The sequence below is a fragment of the Trichosurus vulpecula genome, chromosome 2 (genome assembly GCF_011100635.1).
Source record: "Trichosurus vulpecula isolate mTriVul1 chromosome 2, mTriVul1.pri, whole genome shotgun sequence".
In the NCBI taxonomy this organism is placed as follows: domain Eukaryota; kingdom Metazoa; phylum Chordata; class Mammalia; order Diprotodontia; family Phalangeridae; genus Trichosurus; species Trichosurus vulpecula.
The window spans coordinates 448,111,730-448,135,936 of record NC_050574.1 but is presented as its reverse complement, the minus strand read 5'-3'; the positions used below and the strand labels follow the sequence as shown (position 1 = coordinate 448,135,936).

Sequence of the window (24,207 nt, the reverse complement as noted above, 5' to 3'; positions counted from 1 at the left end):
GTATTCAGATGACAGACAGACAGATAGGTAGAGATATTAAAACTCCCTCAAATACCAAAACCTCACACTTCTTAAACTTACTCATTTTAAATGACTTTCTCCTCCCCTCCATCTTAGCTCCAAAAAAATATGGTTATGTTATTGATTTCTCACTTCCCCAGAAATATATCTTTCCTATGCCTCCTCTATGCTATTTAAGTTGGTGATCTCACCAGCTCCTATGCATATAATTATAATCTCCCTGGTGATGGTTATCAAATCTCTCTACTAACTTCTCTACTAACTTCTCTACTAACCATCAGATTCACATGTCCCAGTGCATATCGGACACTGATCTGGATGATCCATAGATACTTTAAACTCATCATATCCAAAACTGAAATCCAAAGTATTCTCGTTTCTGAATTTCCCTACCTCTGCCAAGGGCATCACAATTTTCCCAGATATTCAAGCTCAAAACCCAGGTTTTATTCTTGACTTCTCACTCACTCTCACCATATTCAGTCTGTTGCCAAGCTTTATTGATTTTCCTTTGCAACATCTTTCACTTATGCCCTATTTTATCCTCTGAGAGAGGCACCCCTTTATTGCCTTATGTCTGGACTACTCTAATTGTCTTTTATATCCTTACATGATATCTCTCCTCACACCAGTTATTCCTACATTTATGTGTCAAATTATTCTTACTAAAGTGTGGAAGCATCCATGACATCCCTTTATTGAATAAATTCTAGTAGCTCACTGTCACCCACAAGTGATATAGAATCAAATGTAAAATGCTCTGATGTTAATGTGGCCACCTCCTACTTTTCAAGCTCTACATATCCCCACCTTTCCTAATCACATACTCTGTGATCCAACGACATTGTTCTTCTTTGATGTTGCTCAGACAAGACACTCAGTCTCCTGACGAGGCATTTTCATTGGTTATCACCTCTGCTGGAAACTCTCTCTGTTCTCCCATCCACCTCTTGGCTCCTTTAAATTCTCACTGAAATCCTGTCTTCTACAAGTAACCTTTCCTGACTTTCCTTAAGAATACTCCCTTCTCTCTCTCTGTAGATTTTCTTCAGTTTATGCAGTATTTATCTTGTTTGTATATAGTTCTCTTCATGTTGTTTCCTCATTTAGACCATGAGGTCCTTGGGAATAAGTAGTCTTTTTTCTACATCACCAGTGCTTAGCATAGTATCTGACAGATATTAGCTTTTGAAAACTGTTTTTTGACTGACTAATTAATATTGTACTGAAAATTAAATAACCAGGTGTCTTATTTCAGCCACATAAGCAATTTACTTAGAAACAATGGATGAATAACTTTATCTTTCTTAGACTCAGTTTGCTCATATGTAAAATGACAAATTTGCCTACAAGACCCTCATTCTTTCTGGCAACTTTGGAATTCTGCAACTCAAGTTTTCTTGTTGTATAGTATAGTAATGAGCTAAATGATTTGGCTTTTTCCCCCAAACTCATTGAGTACAATTTGGATATGTTGACATTTATAACTGGAAGATTAGATATAAGTTAAAAGATTTACTTTGGAACAAAATAGTCACTATAAACATGTTTTCTATTTTTGAGTTACATTAATGTCAATAATTCTTAATTCTTTTCATTAGTAAAAAGCTCATTTTTACACAAAATTATTAAAAAAAACTACTTGAATAACATTTTTCGAGTAGCCTCTAAGTATAGTACAACTTATGCCAGTAATACGACTGACTTTTGAAAGTAATCTTCATCAATTCAATTTTCAATCAGTTCAAAATTGAAAATCTGTTACAAATAACTTACATAAGAATAAAAGGTATGATTATTTTCTATATAAATAAAGTGTTTTATAAGTGGAGAGAAAAAGTGTTGGCTGCCTAAACTCCCCTTATAAAATGGTAGAAAATAATTTTTCTCCTTTTATTAAAAAACACCAGTGTCTGGTGAGATTGCATTGCTTTCACTTTTTTTATTTGTATCTTTAAAAAATCAACCAAAAAAGGTGGCTATGATTCCAAATAGTAGTTTGTAATTTTTTCAAACATCAAGGTACAATTTTTTTTTATCACAAGTAACAGAAAGTTATTAATGGATGACAATTGGCTATAACAGTTGTTAAAAGCTGCTTTGGAGTTGAAGTGCAGATATCCATAAGGAGTTTAAAAATAAGGCTTAACATATCAAGCAGTAAACTGATTAGTGGAAACTGAATTGGCTTGTATCTAGTATGCACTGATTTATGCTTCCGGTACAGAATTTCGCATCTATGTTCTGTATGTAGTTTGATATCTTTCCCTGGGGAAGAGGAAAAGAGACAAAAAAGCACCTCTCTACATTGCAGGTTATTAAGGAAAAATATTCCCTAAGGATTTAAGTGATACATCAATGGTGTAACCAGGGGGTGCTGAGTGCAGCAAGAAAAAATTGACCCACACAATTGGCGTCACACAGAGGAGGAAGGGAACGAAATGGAGATTGGGAAAGGAAGAACTTAACATATGTGTTGTTCAGCTTTAAAAGGAGGGAACTAAATGCACTAAGAAGGAAGAAATAGCCTCAGCTCTGAAGAATTATATAGTCAAGACCCAGTGGCTAGACAGGAAGAGATTAAGCAGGAAAGATAGAAGGAAGAAGGGAAAAAGAGTAGTAGGTAATTTCTTGCTCTAGGATAATGAGGTAGCTTTCTTTCAACCTCATAATAATAACAGACTTGTTATCTTCCCAAGCATATATCAAAGATATTATTTTTTTTATTTTTTTAATTTAAATTTATTTATTTATTTTTAGTTTACCACACACGGTAATATATTATTTAAAATTTTTGCATCAATATTTATTAGAGAAATTGGTCTGTAATTTTCTTTCTCTGTTTTGACTCTACCTGGTTTGGGTATTAGTACCATATTTGTGTCATAAAAAGAATTTAGTAGGACTCCTTCTTCACCTATTTTCCCAAATAGTCTAAAAAGTATTGGAATTAGTTGTTCTTTAAATGTTTGATAGATTTCACGTGTAAAACCATCTGGCCCCGGAGATTTTTTCCTAGGGAGTTCATTGATGGCATGCCCAATTTCTTTTTCTGATATAGGGTTATTAAGAAATTTCACTTCCTTCTCTGTTAGATATTATTGAGAACAACCCTAAGAATTACTAAAATTGATGACAACTCATTATCCCTAGTGATGTGTTCAGATGTTTTGCCCAAAACTTCAAAATCTTAAAGACCTTAGAGGCACTGACAGTGCTTTCCTCATTTTCATCCACTAAAAGAAAGAGATGCAACATAGTACAGATGTTTTGGAATATGAATATCTTACTATGGAGGTGGTATCTGAGAAGGAGTCTTGGTCTTATGGACCAGAGGTTAAAATTTAATGATGACTGAGTCCTGTGTATGAAGAAAAGAATATGAACAAATGAAGAATGACTAAACAACAATGGTAAAATATTTGCCAGGTGTTTTACAAGTCTGATTAAAATAATTTGAACTAAAACATAAGGTAGATGGAGAAGGTTGGCAGAAGAAAATCAAGGGCCTGAGGCATAGCTATTACTAAGATTACCAAGTGCAGTTAGGACAATCAATAGAACTTCATTATTGCATGTGAGCACACATTTGCACTCAGAATATTATAAAAATAATGATATAATCAAACACATACTTGTGCTTCTTCATTTCCCTCTGAACAATGTCCCTTTTCATTTTTTCTGAGACTAGTGTTCCTTGACTCAAAAACACAGCAAGATACAATAAGAGTATTCTAAAAGTGGCCTTTTTCTGGGAGAAAGCCATGGTCATCAGAGGAATTTTGAAATTTCCCAAATAAAATCCAACCCCTTTTCCTCCTCCTCCTCCTCCTCCACTTCCTCCTCCTCCTTCTTAATTTGGGGACTCATCCATACCTTATGTCTTTATATATATATATATATATATATATATATATATATATATATATATATATGTATGTATATATATATTTAAATGAACATATTTGGATAGAAGATTGAATAAATTGCAAAAATTGAGTTATTTTGTTGAAGTGAAAAAATGAGTTTGGCCCAGAACAAATTAAAACAGAGGTCTGTAGGGCAGTTGGGATATTGTAAAACTTATTTTATTTTTCCAAAAACCCTAGAAAAGGCCCATTTTATATACTAAAATTATGTTATGCTATGGCTTGATGTAAATTAAAAAGAACAGTCTGAAAATTTGAAAATGCGTATCACTCACATCAGCTTGTAAGAAATAAAAAACTTTGAAAAAGATTTGGAATAAAGGATATTTTCAGAATGACGATTTAAGAGAAGATGAACTGGCCATAGGGCAAGAGTGTAGGGTGAACATTGAACAAGCTGTGCACTCACTCACAATGTTAGGACAAAACATGGAAGGCTCCTAGCATATGTGTTGATCATGATGAATAATAGTTTCCTAGAATGTTCAAGAATGGATGGTTTGTGAGCTGCATCATTGGAAGAGGTATTCACATAAAGGAGATTTCAGATCCATTTGAATTGAATAGCATTAAAAAAAAACATTAAGTTCTGAACTTCAACTTTCCAGGTTAGCTCCATACCAAACTGTATCAAGTATGATTTTCTTTACCCCTAATATGAGCTGGAATATTGAATCTACTGAAAGATTGCACAAAGAATTTTCAATGAGATAAGAAAATATTGCACTTGATTGAATTATTTTGGCAGAAAAGTTTAACCCAGGAAGAGGGTGTTCTTTTTCAGTCTATCTGCTAATCATTTTCTATATAGGCTGTCTTCTTATTCAAAGGGATCTTTCTGATGTTTGTGATTACTGTACAATCCTGTATAAAATATGTCACTAATGAGACAGCATAAACACTATCATTTAGAGTTTTATATTTGTGCAGAGCTTTGCAATCATGTGTTAATTAGTGAATAATACAGTAGCAATAGAGGAAGAGGAGGATGATATCTATATTGTGAAGCTTTAGAAGAGATACTAATTATTCTTGATAATGCTGCGAGCTGATACATACATATCTTCATATGTGTATATCCCTAGAAGAAATCCAATATTTCAAAGGTCTACTAGCCTTTTCCCTTAGAATTTCATTTTTTAAGATTGATACCTAAGAAGGAAATATTATTTCATTTGACTAAAATATTAGACCATAGAGGTGAAACCTGTGGTAAATGGATTGAATAAACCTACTTATTCTTTTAAGAAAATCTTGGCATACATGTCCTAAAATGGGTATTTAAAATCATAAACATAATATGACTAGGGATTTGGAGATATCATATGTTGATTTACACCATCCCTCCTAAGGATCCTCTCATTTTTATTTATGCATTGATGGCAATTAAAATTTAAGGCCGTGATATTGGCATATTTGTCTTTCATATGTGATTTTGGTATTTAACCTAAAATTTTGGGGTCTCAAATTGTTTCAAAGCTATAATATGCAATTGTAAAATTCAAAGAGGTGGCAATTTTTGCCTAGACTGTTTTTAATGTTTTCATTAGAAAGGTCTTTCACTCTTGAATGAGTAGATCCACATACTATAGACACACACACACACACACACACACACACACACACACACACACAGAGCACTTCTGATACTGACTAACTCTGACAATGATATGACCTGCAACAAGACCTGAATAGTTGGTTCTTATGCCAGGTGCTGGATCAACATACTGTGGAGTACATTCTTCATGCATGTGGGTAGTCCTGAACAGGCTGCTAGTTCCTGAGTATCTAAATTTGTGACAATTTGTGAATGAATCACTGAATTCTCCTTGGAATTTGGCAACTGGATAAGCGCTTGTGCATCTGGTATTATACACAATCTGCATACTGAGGAAGTGAAGTACTTTGCAATTTCTGAAGCCCATCTCATTACGGAGAGATGAGCTCATAATCATGTGCTTTCCTTCTATAGTAGTAATTTAAGGACAGCCTGAGTTAAAACCAGGTTTGTGTATACATAGCTTATAGATAATGATAAGACATGTTGGACAAAACAACTCTCAAAGAAAGACCACTTAGTATGCTAAATTGAGGGCAAATGGCATTCTGATGAGGCAAAGTCTTGCTAATAGATTTGCCTCCTCATTGTGAAATTCAAAGAAATATATATAAGATTTGATTCAAAAAATGTTCAATTACTAAGAAAATTCTATGGAGTAGTTTCAAACATTTACACTAACTACATTTTTTTATAATTTGGTATTCATAAAGTCATTGTAAACACTAAGTTTTCTGGCAAACATATGCCAAGTGACTGCTTATGAAATTGTGCAGCATCTATATTTTATCATCTTGATGCACCTTGATTTCACAACTGTTCAGAAGATACCAACAATAAATTAATAAGTTGGCATGTTTAGTTGTTAATTTATTTAACATAGAGAGCAGTTAAATTGAGCAAAATATTATTCAGACAGATGTAGCACATGACCAACATTTATTACATACAGATAAAAGAAGGAAAGAAAACATGGTTAATAAGAACATATTCTTTGACATGTATTTATCTGTCTACATCCTAGATTTTCAGCTATCTTCATTGAATATTAAAGTAGTAAAAACATTGATTGGTACCACAGATCTTGCCTTCCATTTCCAATTCCTCTGTAGATTTTCCTCCATTTCACCGAATGAAATAAAGAACATGACAACTTACAACTAGAACTAAATTATACAGAGAAATTCTAAAGTACTAGTTGATAGGCAATGTGACACTGGAAAGACCTCTGGACTTAAAGCCAGGAAGACTTGGGTTCAAGTCTTGACTCTGAAGCATACTTGGTTTTTAATCCTAGGCAAGTCGTTTAAACTTTATGAGCCCCAATTCTCTCAACTGTTTTCTAAGGGGGTCAGAAAAGGTGGGTTCTAATGTCTTTTCCAGATATTCTTTCCTTCTCCATAGATCTGACAGTAAACTTTTCCTTTCTCTCCTAATTTGTTTATAGTATCACCCTTTATGTCTAAATCATGTGCTCATTTTGCCCTTATTTTGGTATATAGGATAAGATGTTGGTCTATATCCAGTTTCTGCCATATTATTTTCTATTAACATTCTTTTAAAAAAAAGTTTCCAAATTCTCTGCCTTCCTCCTTGCCCTCCCCCTTCCTCATTGAGAAGGCAAGCAATTATTAGGTATAGGTTATATATGTGCAGTGAACCAAAACATATGTCCATGTTAGTCGTGTAAAAGCAAACACAGAAAAAAAAAGCAAGAAAAACAAAGTAAAGAAAAAGTATGCTTTCATCTGCATTCAGACTCTATCAGTTCTTTCTCTGGAAATTGATAGCATTTTTCATCATAATTCCTTCACAATTGTGTTAGAACATTGTATTGCTGAGAATAGCTAAGTAATTCACAATCGGTCATTGTGCAATACTGCTGTTACTATATGCAATGTTCCCCTGGTTCTTCTGGTTTTAATCTGTATGAGTTCATATAAGGCTTTCCAGATTTTTTTCTGACAGCATCCTCCATGTCATGCTTTATAGCACAATAGTATTCAATAAGAATCAAATACAGCAATTTGTTCAGCCATTTCCCAGTCAGAATTCCCTAAATTTATAATTCTTTACCACCAGTTATAAATATTTTTGTACATATATGTCCCTTTGCTTTTTTGTTTTTATCTCTCTGGGATATAGACCTAGTAGTATTATTGCTTGATCAGAAGGTATACATGGGCATAGTTCCATATTGCTTTACAGAATGATTGAATCAGTATACAATATCACCTAAAAGGCTTTAGTATCTAAATTTTCCAATACCTCTCAACATTTGGCATTTTTCCTTACTGTCATATTAGCCAATTTGATAGGTATGGGGTAGTAGCTCATGGTTGTTTTAATTTGCACTTCTTTAATCAATACTGATTTACAGCATTTTTTTCACATGACCACAGAAAGCTATGATTTCTTTATCAGAAAATTGCCTGTTAATTTCCTTTGCCCATTTAATAATTGAAGAATGCTGCTTCTTTCCACACATTTAACTCAGTTCTCTATACATTTGAGAAATGAGGTCGTTTATCAGAGAAACTTACTGTAGCTTTTCCAGTTAGTAGGAATGTGAACAGTTTAATCTCATTGAATCTCTTATGATTTCTCTTGCCTTCACCATTCTATGCTTTTTTTGAGTCTTGTATTTGAAAATCAAATTTTCCATTATACTCGGATTTTTTCATCAAGAATCCTTGAAAGTCCTCTATTCTTTCTTTTTTTCTTTTCTTTTAATTTATTTTTAGTTTTCAGCATTCATTTCTACAAGATAACAAGATTTTGAGCTACAAATTTTCTCCCCATCTCTTCCTTCCCCCACCCAAGATGGCATGTATTCTGATTGCCCCTTTTCCCAGTCTGCCCTCCCTTATATCACCCCACTCCCCACCACCTTATCCTCTTTCCCCTTACTTTCTTGTAGAGAAAGATAGATTTCAATACTCCATTGGCTATATAATTTATTTACCAGTTTCATATAAAAAGAATTTTTTTTTTAACATTTAATTTCAGAAATTTGAATTTCAAATTCTCTCCCTTCTTCCCTTCCAACCCACCCTCCTTGAGAAGGTAAGCAATTCAATATAGGTTATACATGTACCATTATGCAAAACACTTACATAACAGTCATGTTGTGAAAGACAAAAGATTCTCTCTTGACCTGGAAATTCTGGAATTTGGCTACAATGCTATTAGGAATTTTCTTTTGGGGATCTTTTTCAAGAGGTAATTGGTGGATTCTTGGAGGCTTTTGATGTAGGATCTTGAACTTTTTTGACTTCTTCTGGCTGGACGTTTTGATCTTTTTTTGTGACCAAAGTAAATTTTATAGTCTGAGCCCTTTTCCACTGCCTGCTCATTTTCCCATCCAATTACTTGACTTCTGAGCTCTTTATCACAGTATCATTGCTTTCAGAGTGGAGAGTGCTCTGTTCCAAGCTTCAGAGGTTTTACGTTGCTGTTTTCAGAGCTACTTCTATTCTGATGTGGTATGATACTCCTCCCCTGGCCTGTGCTCTGTTCTGTGAGTGCAAGCACTTCTCTCTGCCATGTAACTACCAGGACTCCCTCTCCACAGGCACCACAGGCTCTGACTCCCAGCACTCCTCCTCCTCTAAGGGCCACCAACCAAGACTGTGACCCAGATCCAAGCAGGGCGAAGCAAGAGAACCCTACCTCAGTGCCAACTGATCCCTGTACTCTCACTCTGATCAGCAGCTTGAGTCCCCCCCACCATCTGTGGGCCTGGAGCTCCAAAATCAGCCCACACCGCTGGTGCTGCTGCCACTGCTGCTTCAACCAACTCCACCATACATACTCTAAGGTTAGCATTTTGTTTGGGGCTCACTCACTAGAAAAGCGTCCAGTGATTTGGTCAGACAAGACCCTGGGTAGCTGTTAGAGCCCCCCCGGCTTTGAAAAACCAAAGTGTTGGTGCTTCTCTCTCTGGTAAATGTATGTATTACTATAATCAGACAGTTAGAAGCCCTGTTTGCTGATTTGTGTTATTTTGCTCTATTTATATAATTTCTGCTTGTAATTTCTGTTTGTGTTTTCTCTGAAGTTCAGGGTACTGACTTTTTCCACCGAACTAATGGAATGATAGACAGACAGACAGATAAATAGATAGGTAGATAGACAGATAGATTGATACATAGATACATGGATAGATAGATACGTAGATACATGGATAGATAGATACGTAGATAGATACATAGATAGATATAGACAAATAGGCATAATTGTAGATATTGATACATTTATATCTATATCTATCTGTCTATCTATCTACATATATAGACATAGATATGCATGTGGATGTGGATGTGGATATAGATATAGATATAGATATGGACATGGATATGGACATGGACATAGGCAGGGGATATGGATACAGTTGTAGCTATAGATATAGATATAGATGTATTTATAGATAGATATAGATATAGGTATATCTATCAAGGTAGATAGATATTTGTGTATATACAGAGAGATATAGATATAGGCATACACATATATACATATGTATACATACATACATATACATATATACACATATATGTGTTTGTATATATAGATACACATATACACATATATACATGTATAAATACACAAATATATATCCATATATACATATCCATATATAAACATATTACTACATGTGTATTTGTATGTATGTGTGTACATATATGTGTATATGTATATATATACACATATACATATATGTATCTATATATACATATATGCATATGTATATATACACATATACATATATGTATCTATATATACATATATGCATATGTATATGCACATAGTGAGATTGTAAGCCACTTAAATTTGCTTTCCTTAGAAATCTGTGTTAGCACCCCTCCTGTGTGCTGGTGTTATTGGCCTTACACAACCACCCTAGAGGCAAGTACCCTTGTTGTTACACTATACTCAGGACCTTGTTCTTCTGTTTACTCATTTTTCCAGCCTATTTCCTAACATTTATCACTATACTAAAATGGGGCTCTGCTTCCAGAGTTAAGGGGGCACTGTTTCAACTTCAAGGTTTTCATGCAGCTGTATTCATGGACAATCCAGAGATAATTGCTAGTTTTTGGTTCTTTCAAGGGGGTATGATTTGGAAAGAGGTTTGTTTACTACTACCGTGGTCTGTGGTCTAGTCTTTGTGCAACCATGAGGATTTTTTTTTGCACTTAATAATAAGTTATTTTTTTCCAATTACATAAAAATATAGGTTTCAACATTCATTTTTGTAAGATTATGAATTCCAAATTTTTCTCCCTCCTTCTCTTCTCTTTCCCCTCTCCAAGACAGTAACCATTCTGATGTATGTTATATAAGTACCATCACATTAAACATATTTCCACATTAGTCACATTGTGAAAGATGAATCCAAACAAAGGAGAAAAAACATGAGAAAGAAAAAAAACCAAAAAAGTAAAAATAGCATGCTATGATCTGCATTCAGACTCCACAGTTTTTTCTCTGGATATGGATAGCATTTTCTATTACAAGTCTTTTGGAATTTTATTAGATCATTGTATTGCTGAGTAGAGCTAAGTCTGTTATAGTTAATCATTGCACAATGTTGCTGTTACTGGGTACAGTGTTTTCCCAGTTCTGCTCACTTGACTTAGCATTAGTTCATGTAATTCTTTCCAGGGCTTTCTGACATCCTCCTCATCATCATTTCTTATGGAACAAAAGTATTCCATTACATTCATAAATCAAAACTTGTTCAGCCGTTCCCCAAATGATGGGTATCATCTTAATTTTCAATCTTTGGGCACCACAAAAAAGCTGCTATAGTTTCTTTTTTTTGTACATGTGGGTCCTTTTTCCATTTTTATAATCCCTTTGGTATACAGCCCTATAAATTATATTGCTGGGTTAAAGGGTATGCACAGTTTTAAAGCCCTTTGGGCATAGTTCCAAATTGCTCTCCAGAATTGTTGGAGCAATTCAAAACTGCAATAATGCATTAGTGTTCCAATTTCCTCACATCTTCTCCAACATTTATCATTTTCTTTTTTGTCATATTAGCCAATCAGATACGTGTGATGTGGTAGCTCAGAGTTGTTTTAATTAGCAGTTCTCTAGTCAATAAAGATTTAGAGCATTTTTTCATATGATAGGTTTACTTTCTTCATCTCATCTGAAAACTGCCTGTTCATATATTTTGACCATTTAACAATTGGGAAATCATTTGTATTCTTATAAATTTGAGTCAGTTCTCTATATATTTTAAATATGAGGCTTTTATAAAAAAATGGGCTGTAAAAACTGTTTTCTAGCTTTCTGCTTCCCTTCTAATCTTGCTTGCATTTTTTAATTTGTGGAAAACCTTTTTTGTTACTCAAACTTAAATACACAATAAGAAAATAAAAAAATAAACATATTATAAAGTTAAATATTGAAACTTTAAGACAAAACAAGGAAAGAAAAAAATTATGTCATGTATCCAACAGAATGTAAGAAAGGATGCAAAATATATAGCAATAAATTGTGTTAAGAGTTATCCATCTTTTCTTTGCTTCCTTGTAAGTTTTCTTTTGTTCTCTGCTATGAAGTTTTTATTTTGCCCCCAGGCTACAATTAAACATAGATATATTTATATACAGATGTGGTTATATAGATACACATATACTTATATACACATAACTACATGCTTACATACATACATACGTACATACATAGACATATATTTTCCCTAATAAATTCTACTACTGATGTTTGTTTTTATATTTGTATCCACCTCTTTTTCTTATCCTTCCTAACTCATCTTCTTTACTTCTATCCACAACCTTGCCCCTTTTTGCTTTACTTACCCCACTCCAAAAATGTCTCCCTTTTCCCATTCTCATAAATCTAAATATCCTTCTATAACATCCCATTAATCTATTCCCTTACCTCCTCTCTAGAGATCCCTCCCTTATCCTCTCTCCCCTCCTTATCACCTCAGTGCTTTATTTCTTTCTGAATTTAGATTCCTCTTATACTCTTCTAGAGGGATATGTAGCATTGCCTCTTGAACTCATTCCCAATGAAAGTAGGTTTCCAGAGGTAACAGCCCTGCCCCACCATCTAATTCCTCTGTGTCAATCTTCCCCTTACACCTCATTTGGATAAACTAATTAATCACTTTAGCTGTTCCTAAATGGTTTAACTTTTTAAGTCATACATCCAGGTCTACCCTAATCTTTCTTACAAACTACCCAATTACTAATAACAATCTTAGACATGTATTTTACATTTTACATACATGAAAGGTAAACAGTCTGCCCTTATTGAGTCCTTTGCAATTAGTCTTTGGTATGTATCTTATATTTCTCTTGTATCTTTATGTCAAATAATTCATTAATTTCAGTTTTTTAACATAGTCCTGAAAGTCTGATAGTTCATTAAATGTCTTTTTATTCCATTCATGATTAAGCTTAGCTTTGCTGGTTATGATATTTTGGCCAGAATTCCAGTTCTTTGGCTCTTTTATATATAGTGTTCCAAGACTTGTGGTCTTTTAGTGTCTCTGCTGCTAGGTCTTGTGAGATTCCAATTTTGACACTGCCATATTTATTTTTTTTTCTTTTTTTGCATAATATTTCATTCTTGAGCTAGGTGGTTCAGAATTTAACTACAATATTCCTATAGGTTTTCCTCAGAAGACCTCTTTCAGGTGATGACTGGTGGATTTTTTCTATTTCTAGTTTCCCCTCTTATTCTAATGCTGCAGGACAATTTTCTTTAATTATTTCGTGTATTATTGCATCAAGATTTTTTTTTTAATCATAGCTTTCAGGTAGTCCATTTATTCTTATGTTTTCTCTTCTTGGTCTGTTCTCCATATCAGGTGTTTTTTGTTTGTTTTGTTTTTCATGAGTTGGTACATTCTCTCTTAGTTTTGATACTTTATATATATATTTATTATGTCTTAGACTCTTATAATTTTGCTGGCTTCCCCTTGCCCAATTCTGATTTTCAAGGGGTTGTTTTTTTTCATTTTTAAGATTCTGGATCTCCTTTTCAAATTGGATAACTTTCTTTTCATAACCTCATTTTTCCTGGATTGTTTTTATTTTTTATTTCTTAGGTTTTTTTCCAATTCTCTCATTCAATTTTTAAGGTATTTTTCAAGTTCTTCTATGATTTTTTTAGGACAGGAAACCATTTGATATTTCTTTTTGAGGTAGAAGAAGATTTCTTTGTTTCATTATCCTTCTCTGAAGGTGAACCCCAATCTTCTCTATTCCCATTATAACTCTCTGTAAGTGGATTCTTTCTCCTTTACCTGCACAGTTTTTGGTAATAATTTATTTTTTTTGTAATCACTTTTAGTTCTGGGGGAGGGGCCTATTAATGGATCACCTCAGACTCTCCTTCGGTTTTCCCTTCTGGCCTGGAACTGAAACCAAGACTTCCTTTTTTCAATCAAAATTATGCACTTTTCATTTCATAATGATCTCTATCTCTTGTTTCATCATAAATTCTTCTTTTCCCATATATCTGACTGGTAAACTATTCCTTTATGTTCTAATTCACTTATAGTATCATCCTTTATGTCTCACACATTTATCCATTTTGACTTTATCTTGGTATAGGGTGTAAGATGTTGGTCTATGCCTACTTTTTGCCATATTATTTTTCCCATTTTCCCAATAGTTTTTGTCAATAGTGAGTTCTTATCCCAGAATTTGGAGTCTGGGTTTACCAGACAGTAGATTACTATAATCATTAACTACTGTGTCTTATATATCTAATCTATTTCACTGATTTCCCTTTATTTTCCTCATCTTGTGTTCTTCTAGATTAATTTTGCTATTATTTTTCTGCTCTATAAAATATTTTTGCCATTTGATTGATATGACACTGAATAAGTAAATTAATTTAGGTAGAATTGTCATTTTTATCAGCCCAGCCTACACATAAGCAAATGATATTTTTCCAATTTTTTATATCTTATTTTGTTAGTGTGAAAAGTGTTTGGTAACTGTGTTCATATAGTTCCTGGTTATAGCTTAATAAATAGACTCCCAAATATTTTATACTGTCTACCAAAAGCACTCTTTTCTACTCTGGAACTATGACCAGGGTTCGAGTTTCCCTGTCACCACAAGATCTGGTATGCTAGTTTCTCCTAGTCCTGGGACTGAGACCCACCACTGCAATCCAGATCCAAGTGTGGGCAATGCAACAGAGTCCTATCTTTGTTGCATGCAAAGGGAATCATTTAATCTCTTTCTGACCAGTTGCCTGACCCCACTTACCATCTGTGGGCTCAGAGTTTTTCAAATTGCCCTTACCTCCACTGATTCGGTTGCCCTTGAGGCCTACTCCTTGATTGTTTTGTCTGGGCCTGCACTGGACTGTGCACCACTCTCACTTTGGTGCAACAGAAATTTCCTGCTAAGTTATCTTTGGCTGGAAAATTGTTTTACTCCATCTTTTATGGGTTCTGCCATTGTAGAATTTGTTTTGAGGTATTACTTAAGGTTGTTTAAAGTAATTCAGGGGGAAAACTCAGGAAAGTCCCTGCCAATGTGAATACATCCCCAGTCTTCCTTTCCTTTGATTTTATTTAAACAAATATTATAAAGGATCTCAAAGGTCATTTGACTGACTGCACTCTGTCATTTGGAAAATATTCTTGAGATCATTTAAAGGACACCATGAATCTCTATGACTGGCTCTATTATCTATGAATAAGCAATAGCAATAAGCATAAGTTGCATATTGAAACTTTTTCTTAGAATGATTTTTTTAAATGATCTAGGATTACAGATGTTGTTGACGATTCAGAAATAACAGTGCCATTACATGAAGGTAGACATTAAATAACTTCTTGTAATGTTAATACAATTTGAATATTTTTCTCATCAATTAATAGGCCTATGTGACCTGTCTGAGTCACATGGAAGCCTGAGTCACATGAGCCTGTTGTGGGAGAAAGTTTGCTAAGTGGGTGGAGCAGGCAGGGTTGGAGTAGAAAGTTGATTTGGATCAGAGCTGCAAGAGAGAGACACACAGAGCAACAGCCAGTGTGAGTGACAGAGGGAGTGATTTTGCCCTTCTTGTGGAAAGGCACTAACAGAGAAAGGCTTGGGGCAGTTGGTGCCCCCTGCATTGATAATGTATATAGATTTCTTTATTGTTATGATGGATTTGGCTTTCTGGTGTGGGATTTGGCTTTCTGATGTTGAATAAATGTTTTGGTTTTGTCTTCAATGAAGAGAGTCTGCTATATTTTGTGATTCAGAACTACACTGGCATATTCATAGCAACCATAGATGCTGTGAGCATTGCCTTATCACTATAGCTCTTGGGTTTTTGTTTTGTTTGTTTTTGATTTCTTTTGTTTTTCTTTTTTAGCTTGAATCCAAAACAAAATCATTTGTGGTTGAAAGAGTGAGTTGTCAAGATTGATTATAGGCTGAACTTTTTTCTAACTGTGTAACAAAGAATGAATGTGTGATGTTTTCATGGGAAAGTGAAGTGCTCTGTCTTTTGACAAATAATTCTATTCTATTCAAAATACACAGCTGAGTTCATTTTTCATAGCTATTTTGATTCTCTCTAAGTATTCACTGAACCGACATGAACAACTGAGACTGATAGGGCAATAGGTACTAGATTGGAAGCATGTTATGTTCCTGGTTTTTGGATGACTTAATTATGAATACAAAATTAGTAACTCAGGATTTTAATAAAAGTTTCTCTTGAATCTAGCTAGAATATTCTTTCCACTATAGTTGCTGACAACTTATTGTGTTTTAAGAAGTACTTAAAATAAGAATTAAGCCAATAGAAGACATTAGAATCACAGCTCTTCTCTTGGGTTCAAATCTACATCTTCTTACTCCCAGAGGAAGATATATGATCATTTGACTTGTGGGCAATGGTAAAATAACATTTTTTCTGTTCACTCATCTGAACAACAAATTATAACAAATTTTAGGAAACAGGAATAGTATGGGGGAAGTTTGTTGGGTTTTTTCCTTCTTGAGAGAGACTTGATTCAATATGTTGTAAATAGCTTTGGGAAGCTACCATCATATACACTGTATTGGGACTACAAATCAAGAGCTGTAATTCAATGTCCTTTATGAATGCTAGACAGCACAGTTGTATGATGTGGGAAAATATCTCATGAAAGAAAAGTTGATCCTCCTTTCCTTTTGTCAAGATTCTTTTCTAGAGATATACTTTACAGATGCCAATTCTAACTTTCTTTTTATATGAAGTTAAAGGAAGTATCATTGGACCCTCCTTTCATCCATCATAGTCACAACATTAGGTCTAAAAAGACATACATAGCCCCAGTTTATTATACCTGAAACAAATATGTTAAGTAATGAAAATTTACTATTTCTATGCCTAATATATATAAAAACAATTAGGAAGCAAGTAGATATTTTTTCCTATTATAGCAAAGCAAAGAAAAATGTCAGTAGTTGATATTGTAAAACTATTTCTATATCTGAATTATGGCTAGATTTAGACAAAAATTATGGCTAGATTTAAACTAGCTCGGAGAGACACTCACCTTGTTCAAATTATTAAAACTCTTTTATGCTTAGATGGAAAAAAGTGTTGCGATTTTGTGTCTATGTGCTTCTGTGTGCATGCATGTGTGCCTGTGTGTATGCATGTGTGTGTGTCTATGTGTGTTGTGTGGAGAACAACTTCTTCTGGAACTCTTATGTGTATCAGATTTATTCTTTTAGATTTTCTGCTTTGGGGAAACAAATTTGCCCAAGGACACTGACAAATTGACTACCATGGTTTGGAAAGTACTCACATTTCCAAAAGCAAAATTGAAAACTACATTTCTCAAAACAAGGGTCACCTAACACAGACCCTTTGAAGATGTGAACCATATGAAACCATGAGTCATTCACAAGCTGAATGAAATTATCCTTACAAAATAGCTTTAGGTAAAGGCTATAATGTCATTTGTAAAAATGGTGCCTACTCCTTTGTTTCTACTCTAATGCACGTATTCTTGAACTATTCATGGAGGATATGACCTTTAGAAAGAAAGAAATAAAGTGAGAAAGGAAGGGGAGAAAGGAAAAGGAAAGATTGAAGGAAGCAAGGAAATAAGTTGGTTGCAGTTATGTAGTTTAAAAGGAATAAAAAGAATTTATAAACTAAATCAAACTGTATAAAGCACACACTTTTTGAGTTGGCTTCCATCATTACATGCATGCATATATACACATATAGACACACACACATATGTAATTTTTACTTTAACTGTTGTGTTTCATTGACACTTTGTGTACCTTGTTATTGCTGTTTTTCAATTAGTCTTTGGTATGAAGCTACTCTCCATTGTCCTGATTCTTGCAACCAATCAAGAGAGCACCAATTTCCAAAAATGTTTCTACCAGATTTCTTTTCTTCTTGTAGTCATGTATAGTTCAAAAAGGAAGTTAAGACAACATATGTAGTTAAGTGAGAAATTGGCAACAAAATAGAAAGTGACTTTAGGGAGGCACAATTATCCTGTACCTGTTTATTAACACTAATAATTTGTTCAGTCATTTTTTCAGTCATATCTGACTGTGAAACCACTGGGGTTTTCTTGGCAGACACTAAAGGGATTGGCCATTTCCTTCTCCAGCTCATTTTACTGATAAGGAAATTGAGGCAAAGAGCTATTAATTATCTTAGGCCAGATTTTAACTCAGTAAGTTGTCTTCCTGACTCCAGACCTGGCACTGTATCACTTTGCCACCTGATGGCCCAACATTAAGAAAACCAAATTCTATTTGAAACTTTACTGCTATCTGTTTAAATTACAAAATTACACACTTCTTCCATATTTTCCTCTGTAGAATCTTGACATGCATCTTTGCCATCTTTCTTACATCTATCTGATAGGGTCATTATTAGGTTAAATGTCAGCAAAAGCAATTAAATATCTTTACAACAATGGTATTTTATGAAATTATCTTAACACATAAACATATGTGTGTCTATCTATGTGTGAGTATATACACAAGTACATGTATACACACACGCACACATATGTGTGTGCATGTGTGTGTGCGCGCGCGCGCGCGTGTGTGTGTGTGTGTGTGTGTGTGTGTAATCAACTAAGCTCTTTATCTTCGCTTTCTCCAAGTCAGTGATGGTGGATCATGAGAATTTCCTAATTCATATTACCAACTCTTTTAAAGCCTACTGTTAAATAAAGTAGAACCTCTTAAGTATTAAAGTTGTGTTTATGTTCTGTCACTTACATGGTCAACATTTCAGTAATAATAATACACTTGCCTTGTGATATTGGAGGAATTGTCACTTATTTAATCCAAACCGATTTTCTTCACTATCTCATTTAGTTCCTGATAGGGAAAATTTGACTGGCATTCAAGACAAAAGATGGGAGAACCCATTTACCAGATGAGTCCGCAGAAATTCTGTGAACTGAAATGTGGTTATTGCTTCTCTTTAAATGAATGAAACTTTGTGCCTTATTTTTTACAAATTGGGGAGGACAGTTCTACTTCTTTTTCATTACCCAAAATCAAAAGAAGATCATTCTTAGCTATCTCACTATACCTTGAACTAATGGTCTTTCATTGTCTTTCAATTAAATATATCCATCTAGTCTCTGAAGTTGAAGATCTAATACACCATCATATTATGGAGGTTGGGTAATTACTGTGCATTATGTATAGATAGTAGGGAAGTGGCACGAAGGTCTAATTCTACATTAAACATAGTGAAATATCACCTTTCAGAATAGGGAATCCAGTGGCTGTTTACAATTCAGCTTGGGGAGATGAAGATGACTGCCCCAGCTATGTGACCTTACCTAAGTGATTTCAATTTTCAACATCTTAAGTTATGTCCCTCCCTCCGATTCAATAAATTTCAGGAGCTCCCTATAACTTCCAGAATCAAATATAATATTCTTTGCATGACTTTTAAAGCCTTTTATAACTTGGCCCTGCTAACCTTTCCAGTCTTCTTATGCCACAGCTCCCTTCATGTTCTCTAATCCAGTGATATTTGATTCCATGAGGTCCTAACACAAGACGCTTTGTCATCCCACAGATTGCAAAAAAGGATTTTCAAGTTATCTTCAATCTTATTCCCCCTCCTTTGAAACAACACACACACACACACACACACACACACACACACACACACACACACCACGCTCACGTAATGGAGGTTAAAGGGTCTTCCTCTGACATTTATTGAGGGGAAAATGTGAATGGCACAGCAGTGGAAAGAAGGCCAAAATAGCAAGGAGATTAAACAAAGGAAAATCAATAGCAAGACAGGAAAAACGGATAGAAGTCAAAATTCCAAGAGAGAAAATTCTTACTCATGAACATATCATGTCTAAAGTAAGCATAAAGAAAGAAGGAAAAACTCATAGAAGTTTTTTAAGACCATAAAACATTGCTAAGTATTATCTTTTGAAAGGAAATGAACAGCTATTTTGTAAAGAAAAGGCTACTTTCTTTCGTATTCTACTCACTAATCATACTTCTACTACTACTTTAAGAAAGGAAGCAATTTACCAAGAAATAATCTTTGTATCACAGGTTCTGGTAGGAGTCTAGTATTTGAGGTATCTGTAAGACTAACAAAAACACATAGGAAAGAAAGACATATAAACTGATGCAAAATGAATTTAGCAAAATCACAAAAAAATGTGCAATGACATTTTTAAACAAAAATATATAACTGAAAATGCAATGCTGAATTATAATGACTAAGTTTTTCCCCAAAAGAAATAACATAAGAAAAGACTTCCCCTCATCAATTTGAAGAAGTGGAGCCAAGGATTTGAGATATATCATATAAAATATTAGCATTCTCTAATATGTTGTTTAGTTCTATGGAACATTCTTTCCCTAAAAGTAATGAAGATGGATCACTGGTAACTGGTGGGAGAAGGGGTTTCAAGTGAAAAAAATTAAATATATGTGTGTGTGTGTGTGTATATATATATATATACATATACATATATATGTATGTATATATACATATACATATATGTCTTTATATATGAGCATATATGTATTACATTTATGTGTGTAAGTATGTATACAAAGATATTTATGCATATGCACGCATATATATATATATATATTATACACATACTCATGTGTGCTTTATACATATATAGTATGAATACATGCATACACATATATACTTTTAATGAAAGGGAAATATTTATTCATATATGATCCAAATACACACACACACACACATAGGGGCACTAAGGACTCAAGATTACTCTAAAAGACCTAGAAAGTGGAAAAAAAGAGGTAATTTAGGATTAAATCTCACATACCTTGAAAAGCAAATCAATATTTTTATTAAGAGAATAGCAGTGGAAAATTATTCAGCTTTGGTAATAAGAGGCAAGAGAGAATGGGGAACTAGAGCTTCCTTGCATCTCACTTATGCAGAGGAAGAGAACACATAGCTAGCTATTTTGACTCTCAACACACTTTGGAAATAAATAAAACAGCAAACAAAAGAACCTCCACACATATGCAAACAGATATATACATGCACATACATGAATGCATGGATAAAAGAAATCAAAAATTTAAAAAGTTCAAAGAACATGGACTAAAGCAGGTAAATGCAACGTGGTTGCACAGGAGAGTATTTGGTTGCATACAACATCTAGGTAGTATGAACAAAGCTAATAGCAGGGACAATCTGCTGACTTCAAAGAGGAAAGGGGTAAAATCAATATGAGAGAAATAAATTGAGGAAATAGCAAATGTGAAAATCATAACCTTAAATGGGAATCGATTTAGAAGTCCAATAAAATAAAAGACTAGCATTAGAGATAAGATAAAATCAAACTCCACTCAACTGCATGTGTATTATGAGTGTGTGTGTATAAACATAAAGTATAAAAATAAGGTACTAGAGCAAATTTTATTATATGGCATACAATTTTTAAAAAGCATGAATTATGACTATAACATCAGAGAAATAAGAATAAAAAATGTTAAGGAAAAATAAACAGAGAAACTACTTGGTGAATATGTACCTATGTTTAAAATGTACAATGGAGGGGGGAAGCATTATAAAAAAGGTATAAATCAAGTGGAATGACATCTAAAAGCATAAAAGAAAAGTTAACATGCTTAGAGAGACATAGATTACAAATACATATCTTCATGAATTAAAATTTGAATTCAAATGAAAATAAAATATTATATTATACCTATATAGATATATGGACATAGATAAATATAGCATTATATGAGTTTATTATGTGCTTGTGTGTGTGTATGTGTGTGTGTGTGTGTATATATATATATATATATATATATATATATATATATATATATGAATAAATATAACATACCAAGTGGAATCTTGAAAAATTAGGGGAAGATAGAAAGAAAAGAAAAAGAAAAACAACAAGACTACAGAACAGGTGAATCTAAAAGCTAGTTCTTGCAAAAATCTGAGGAAATTGGTAAGCTGATAACCTATCCTGATTTAAAATAAAGGGAAAGGAAATTAAATTACTAAAATAATATTATAAAGAGAAAAACAGTTGACTTTGCAATACAAACCAAAGAAATAAAAACTATTTCTCCAAACCTATAATTCATGACTGTAGGCTAGAAAAAAATTGAAAATTAAAGTTTAAATTATATACAAGATAAATAATATCAAAATTAACAGAAAATCAAATATAGATCCTAATCAACTCAATGTGAATAGGTAAAATTGAGTAAGACATAAACTAAGTAGATAAGGATGATGAGGGTTTCTGAATGAACCTTGTCGAAACCTGCAAATAGTTATTTGTATCTAATTTTTGCCTGTTTATGTACACTTTGTATTATTATTACTAGCACTTTTGGATTTTTGTAAATTATCGTTAGGGAAATGGGGCATTTTTGCTGTTTTCCTGTATCTAATAGGAAGGCTTCTAGTGTGTTCCCATTGCAATAACTCTAACTTAAGAGTTTAGATGTAGATCTTGATCATATGGTAGGTCTGTTCCAGTATTCTTCCTGGTTTTTAGCGTAAATGACCTATGCGGGCTTCCTTCCAAGCTGGCAGCTGCCAAGGAGTTCTTGAGTACCGGTGGTTTGGTGGTGGCGGGCACCTGGGCATCTCCGAGGCGGTGTTTGTGGAACATGTAGATGCTTTTAGGAAACAACCTGGGAATGAGTCTGTAGATATTGTACTCAAGAAATTGGATGAGCACTATCAGAAGGATGAGTTTATGGAACTTAACTTTGCTCAGAAGAAAAGAAGGCTAAAAAGGCAGATTCCTGAAACCAGACATTAAACATTTTAAAATATATGCAGAAGAAAAAAGAGACCACAAAGCCCTGGAGACTAGATTCTTACTGGCCAACAACCTTTACTGCAAAGCTTCAGTTCCTCCTACGGATAAAGTCTGCCTGTGGTTGGGGGCCAACGTGATGCTTGAATATGACATTGATGAAGCTCAGGCTCTCTTGGAGAAGAACCACTGCACTGCTAACAGCAATTTGGAATCTCTCAAGGAAGACTTGGACTTCCTTCAGGATCAGTTTACCACCACAGAAGTCAATATGGCTTGAGTTCACAACTGGAATGTCAAGAGAAGAAACCAAGATGAACCCACCAAAGCTAAAGTCCAGCATGCCCACCCTTGATCCTGGGGCTCAGCTTTCCCAAGGGGCTTGATGCGCTTCAAGAGAACAGAATTTTTGACTTGGGATAAATGCTTTTCAAACAAAAAAGGACACTGTAACATAAAACTGAAAGCAATAGTGAGCACACATTTTATTTACAAAGCTAAAAGCTTTACATTTAATGAAATTATTGTGATTGTTCAAGATCATGCTGGGGTTGGACTCAGTTATCTCCAAGGTTAGCTTTGACACTCTGGATCTTTGGGGCATGTGTGAAATGCACTGTTGGGCATTTGTGAGGAGTGGGGGTGGGCTTGGGGGGCGGGCTGGGAGGGTTGCTTTTTTATTTATTGTAAGTTACCTTTGAAGAAGTGAAGTTAGTCAAGAGGTTGGGAAAATTATTGCAGGCCTGTGGTTTGGGGTTAAACCAGTCTGCTGTAAGTTTGCTACTTCACAGATTGATTTTTTTTCTCATGTCAGGTTTGGTTAGTCTCGGGTCAGTTTACTGAATGTCCTGCCCTTTTTTATGAATTGCTTTATCTCCCTTTATAAACAAGATGTGAATTATATCTGAACAAGAGTACGGTTTGTTGAGGTGGCACATTCATCTCCCATCTGCTAAATGGATGCCCACTTCTCATGCCCTTCATATCTCTTGGTTAAATCTGAGTTGAACATCCTGACAACTCTTTCTATAAGGCCTCTTAGCAGGGGAAACAAAATTAAATGATTGTTTCTTTCAAAGGAAGTCTTCAAGCTGTTCTGACTTAAAAAGCTAACATGACACCAGCTTGTAAAAGAACTGCGGAGTTAAATTTCAATGTCTTCTTCCACTTTAAAGTAGTGAGCTATACATTTAGAATGGTTTCATGATATTAAAACAATGAAATTAAACATTTGGCAAAGTGCCTTACGAAAAAACAATAAATGACTGATACAATTTGTCAAAGGCTTTCTGCATATATTTGTATGACACAATTTCTACTACTTGTTGATATTATTATTGTTATTATTATTATTAGCCCAATGTTGAACTATATTCTCATTCCTATAATAAATTTTAGATGAC

General features: G+C 34.0%; 1 pseudogene; it reads left to right on the top strand.

Annotated features, from left to right (window-relative positions):
• The first annotated feature begins 14,590 nt into the window (after positions 1–14,590).
• On the top strand, positions 14,591–23,159 carry LOC118837343 (annotated as a pseudogene).
• Positions 23,160–24,207: the final 1,048 nt, after the last annotated feature.